A 6,450-nucleotide genomic window follows, 5' to 3' on the forward strand; every position below is an offset into this window, starting at 1 on the left:
AAGGAATCTTACCATTTTTCCAGTGAAGATTTGAGTTAAATAAGATTGGATGGTGCTCAGACCCTACGGCCAACAAATTATTAATAGTGGTGTTTGGATATATTGCAAGCCAATCATCATTAGATAGACCTCTGTCCAATCTTTGTTCAGTAAGAGCATGGCTCTTTCTTTTGTTTGACCAAGTGAAGGGACAACCAGTAAAACCAAGATCAATAAGATCTAGATTAAGAATCTTTTCATTGAAAATGGAGGCTTCATTAGCATCTATGGGATGTGTGCTAAATTTTTCAGTATCATGGAGAACCAAATTGAAGTCCTTTATTACCAACCAAGGTAACTTATTGGAGACAGCAGAATTTTCAAGCTTTTGCCAGGAATGGAGCTTGGGAGTGGTGCTATAAGGGTTACCATAGTAACCTGTAAATAATTAAGGGGGGATATTGGCAATTCTGATTTTAGCATTGATATGGTTAATAGAGCAGCCTAATATCTCTAAAGATACATTGCTTTTCCATATTAATGTTAATGCACCAGCAGTGCCACTTTCCCCACCTGGATTGACATACCAGAAGTTGTTGATTCCTAAATCATGCATGGTTTTCTTATGTTTATCACTCTTTAATCTAGTTTCAGATAGGAATATAATCTCAGGGTTGATTTTATTGAGAATATCATTAAAGTATTTTTTAGCATCACTAGCGCCCAGACCTTGGCAGTTCCATGCTAAATAAGTAAAGAATTTCAAAAAGTAGGACACTGCTGGATACTTAGAGGTAGACCTTCTTGTGAAATTATCATAATGCTTATAGTGAAGGGAAGTCACCATGTAAGCCATAATATGAGTTTTTAAAAGGGACACTGCTGAAACCATAAACACTTCTTCAGAAATCCTCAACCTCATTCTCCTAACCATAAACACCGAGGACAACCTAATGCTCAACAGAAAACCTGAGTCTGCTGAAATTAAAGCTATCTTATTCAGTATGGCAAATGACAAGGCTCCAGGACCAGATGGTTTCCTACCAAACATCTTCAAAATTAATTGGGATATCATTGGCAATGATATTGTCAAAATGGTTAAACACTTCTTCTCTTCAGGTCACTTACTTAGGGAGATGAATGCCACCTTTATAGCTCTCATTCCCAAAATTGACACTCCAACCTCTCCTAGCCATTTCAGACCAATCAGCCTCTGCAACACCACTTATAAAATCATATCCAAACTTCTAGCCCAAAGAATGAAACCTTACCTAAACAAAATCATCTCTCTATCAGTCTGCTTTTATCCCTGGAAGGCAAATCTCTGAAAACATAGCTATTGCACATGAAATTATTCACATTATGAGATCAAAAGGAGGGGGAAAGGGGAATACTGGTTCCATGGTCATCAAAATAGATATAGAAAAATATTTTGATAGAGTGGACTAGACATTTCTAATAATCATTATGAAGAAAATTGGATTTGATGATAAATGGTGCAATAAAACCTTACAGTGTATCTCAACCTTCACCTTTGTTGTTCTCATTAATAGTTCTCCTGATAAATTCTTTAAACCTTTCAGAGGGCTAAGGCAAGGAGATCCTCTATCTCCATATTTGTTTCTATTCTGCATGGAAGATCTGTCAAGAACCCTTCTTCATGTTGAGGAGCTAGGAATCATCACTGGTATCAAGATATGCAAAGCTGCACCATCTATCAGCCACCTCCTTTTTGCAGATGACTGCATGATATTCTGCAAAGCCAACCTGGCTGAAGCTCAAAACATAATGAAGCTCCTCCAAATCTTTGGAAACACCTCTGGGCAGTTAATCAATTTCAACAAGTCTGGAGTTTTCTTCAGCAAAAACACCAATCCATACCTCATCCCCCAAATCAGCAGTTCCATGGGAGTCCAAATACTTCAACTGGATGATAAATATCTAGGCTCACCCCCCTTCACCCATAGAAGAAAAATAAATTCTTTCAAGCCTGGAGTGAAAAGTTGAAGCTGAGACTTGCTAGTTGGAAAAATACTCCTCTAAACTTTGCTGGAAGACAAGTTCTCATCAAGTCTGTCACATCTTCAGCATGTACATATCAGATGAACTGTTTCAAGGTGCTTAAGAAAACCTGTAAAGACATCAACAACCTTCAAAGAGATTTTTTCTGGGGAAAAATATAGAAAATCCTTCTGTCTATTATCCTAAAGCTTGGACTGCAGTGTGCAAACCCAAAGACCTGGGAGGCTAGGATTCATGAATATGGAACTGTTCAACAGTTCTATGATAACAAAAATTGGTTGGAGGCTTGAGCAGGACCAAGATTCTCTATGGTATAAGCTCATGGATGCCAAATATCTCTTAGGCAGGAATGTACTCAACATAGATACAAAATCTAAGGATGGAGATTCTTGGTTATGGAAAGGAATCCTAGAAGGCATCAACAACATACAACATCACTGCTTCTGGAGAATTTTCGGGAAAAAGATAAAGATATGGGAAGACATTTGGATTCCAAACACCTCTCTGAAACAGCCAAAACCTCAGAACTTCCCACAACATATTGAAATGTTAGAATCCTTACTTCTACCAGATGGAACTTGGGATGTAGCTCTAATACTTACCTACTTTAGCAATGACAAGGCTGCAGTGATTGTCAACCTGCAGATACACCCTAATGAAGAAGATAGAATAATATGGGATCTCAATGATAAAGGGGTTTTCTCTGTCAAGGATTTATACAAGGAAAAAATGGAAAACCTCTACAGAAACGACACTACTATCTGGAACAGGGAAGCTATCTGGAACATGGAAGTGGCACCAGTTATCAGAATTTTTCTCTAGAAATGTGCACATGGAATCCTTCCCACCAATGCCAAAACAGCTAGCATTCTTCATTACATCAACGCTACATGCACTGTTTGCAATAGTGGTGAAGCAGAAACCATGTCTCACATGTTCTTAAATTTCCCAGCTGATATTCTGGTCTGGCAGGAGGTTCTGGGCTCCATTAATACCCATTTTGACAGCAATACCATTTTCATTGACTGGTTGAATTCCTGGTTTCAACCTGGAATTACTAGTTCTAACTGCAACATTTATGCCACTACCTGTTGGTATATCTGGAAAGCGAGATGTGATCTCATTTTCCAACAAATTCAGCCAAATGCGGGAATAACTTCTCTCCGTGTTAAGTAGCACTTGTGCAATCATAATAGAATACATCATATGCAAGGCCATATTATGAACAGCTTTCCCCTCTTGCCTGAGGAAACTGATACAACATCTCAACATAATATTACTTCCTATACTCTGAATACTACAACGGAGTTTGGAAATAATATCAAAATATGCACATTACAAGACCCTGCAACCTCATTATACCACACTGCTCTGATAATGACAGATTTTACAGGAAACATCACTGGAACCAGAGGACATCCAGAATACTATGGAGCAGAGGGAGCAACAGAAGGGGGGGACCTAGCTTTCCAATGGGCCAAAGAATTGCAGCACACAAACGTTACTATATCTGCTGAGGCAATGGAGGTTCTAGTTCGTTTCAAGTTGCTTTATCATGAAGCGGTTACAGGAAAATTTCACATTAGCTACCACGAAAGAAGAAACTGTCAAGATGGAGAAGAAGAAGAAGAAAGTAGTCGAAATATGGGCATTCACCCAATATCTTTTGTTTTACTGAATCTTAGCATCATCCATAGACATCAAAATATGGATGCTTTCAATTTAGCACTATTTTGTAAAAACAATGCTGGCATGTTAAGTGGCGCTTCTGCTACCAATACCAACATAAACTCTATGTTTGGGTCTTAAGTGCCTTATTGACCTAAGCTTTTTCTATAAAAAATAAAAAAGATAAAAAAATAAAATAAAAAAAGACATGAATCACCTCAACCCCATTAAACACCAACGGGACAGTTGTTGTCGTCTTTTAATACCATGTCTGACTCTCTCTCCTTTTACAACTTTTTGTTGTTGTATTGAAAACAGAAAACGGTATCATTATTGCCAGTTTTCCCATTTCATGTTAAAGTACTACATTTGTAAATTTACCTCCATCGATAATTTTATATGATATTATCTTATAAATTTCAAAACTAGTCATAAAAACCAAGGTAACAGAACTTGTGGTACGAAAAACCCACTCAAATGTTGGGATTCATTAAAACTCTATCTTAAACTAAGTTGATACAAAAATCCCAAATTTTAAAAACTTGATACAAAAACTCCTAATTTCAAAATTGGTTTCATCAAATTTTATGACGAAACCAATTTTTGGTTTCGTCAAATTCTATGAGGTTTCATCAAAATTTTGTTTTTTGGGTTTTTTATGTTACTTTTGTTTTGGCGGGTTTTTTATGGATGGATACTGACATCTTTGGAGTTATAATTCGCGGACCGTATAAAATTTGCATCAATTTTACTTTAAAGTCCAAAAAACAGTAAATTTGAAGTCAAATTTTGATGATATTTTAATAGGTTGCTTTTGGTAGATTCTAGATTCCTACCAAAAGTGAGCACAATTTCAGATACCAAACCTTAACATCTACCGTTTTAATTTCGATCGTCAATTTTCAATGGTTGATTTTGAGAGTGATAGATGGTGGTGTTATAAATCTCGGATTGTGCTCATTTTTTTATAGGATTATCGAGTTTCATAATAAAAAAATATCACCAAAGTTGTTTTCAAATAGAATGGTTTTTAGCCATAGATAGCTTATATTCAAATGGATGAAACAAACCTATTTAGAGCAAATTTCTTGCGCTTGGATATATTACATAATAAATGCAACGTCAGTAGAGTGAAAACTCTAGCTAAGTAGATAAATAGGAAGAGTTTGGTAAGGTAAAATAAATGTTTCATTGGGTGATGTTTGTGCAAGTTAGCATCAAATGCCCACACTGTATCGAAAAAAGGATACTTAAAGAGTCCAGATGATAAGACAAGGATACCAAAAGAGATCAAGGCTTGAGGGACTACAATGAATTTATCTGGTGTCAGATTTCATAATTTTACTTTAGATTTGATTAGTTTTAGATGTAATTTTTACAAAATATCGTCCCAACTAGTATTATTAAACTCAAAATAAGATTTTTTTGGGTTCACCCATCTTCTTCTTCGTCTTTTTTTCTTCTTCTTCTCTCAATAATTGTTTTTTTAACAAAACTGTCCTATTAATAAATAAACACTAATCGCTAATTAATCATTACACTAACTAATTTAATTTAATTTTTCTTTTTTGATACGCGAAAGCCGGATCCAGTCTCCTATCCGAACCCAGACAATTGGACTGGTCCCACTACTAAACCCAACACCGCTAAACCCACTATATAACTAATCTATTACGAACGTTTACGACAAGTTTAATACAAAAAAATAAAATACAGGGTGGCTCAAAATTATTTTTAACATCCACTCAAAAAAAGAAAAATAATAATGGCCCCCCTTCCAAAGTGGAGTGGTGCCCATAAAATGATTCCTTTTTAAAGGATACAAATCAACTACTTTTCTTATCCAAGTCTACGAAGACTTGTTTTCTTGGTCGTTTTCGCACCATTCCTGTCCTAATAGAGACATTTAACTTTGTCTTGAAACCCCAAGTTGCAGTTTGGCGAAAATGCGAGGAGATTACACTTTAGTGGACTTGGTCTCCTGCTTCTGCTAGTGCTAGCTTTAAACATTTTAGGTTCTCAGCTCTATATAAACTAACAATGCATGCTTTCCTTTTCAAAATACTTACTACTCAAGTATAAGAGATTTGGATAACAAAATAGAATTGTTTCAGCTCATATCTCTTAGTTACGGTTTTCCAGATCCAATTTCAATCATCCACCAAACTAACAAGAAAACAAATGGGGATGAATTTCTCTCAAGTACTACGGTTGCTATGCATGATCCTCCTCTTATCTCAAGTTGCTTGGAGTCAGTAAGTTTTTATCCTGATCTTAGAATTTGCTTGTTTGCACCCACAATTACGATTATCAATTCGGCACTGTTATTATTTTTTTATCTACTTAATGATAAAATACAATGGATAGTGCATTAATTGTGGACCTTATTGATTTGCAGGAATCCATGCGAAGAAGAAAGAGGCCGGTTTTCAGATTGTCCAAGGTCAAGGTCAAGGTCAACGCCGGTTTCCTACCATCGAAAAAGGGGGCCCCCTTCAGGACTACCATGAAAAGAAAAAGGGGGCCGCCTTCAGGACCACCATCGAAAAAGATCCTTCTATCAGTGTATTTAGTGAATTAAGATTAAATTTTGATTTACATATTCGAATTAATATCCTTCTGTCACTGATTCGGAAAAATCAAATAAGATAATAGTCTCTAGAAATGATTACCATATAACTTGTTTCTTTGCATTCTACTTTGAAAATTTTCAGCTATCTAGTGTAATTCATCTTTTGTTCCATCTGAGATGAATAATTATAAAATTAATGTTTGGTGATT

General features: G+C 35.9%; 1 long non-coding RNA gene across 1 annotated transcript; it reads left to right on the forward strand.

Annotated features, from left to right (window-relative positions):
* The first annotated feature begins 5,631 nt into the window (after positions 1–5,631).
* Positions 5,632–6,450, forward strand: LOC113361116. The gene is made up of 2 exons (XR_003364952.1): positions 5,632–5,924; positions 6,068–6,450. It is a non-coding gene; the product is annotated as an uncharacterized LOC113361116 (long non-coding RNA).

This window comes from Papaver somniferum, chromosome 3, assembly GCF_003573695.1.
Source record: "Papaver somniferum cultivar HN1 chromosome 3, ASM357369v1, whole genome shotgun sequence".
NCBI lineage: Eukaryota > Viridiplantae > Streptophyta > Magnoliopsida > Ranunculales > Papaveraceae > Papaver > Papaver somniferum.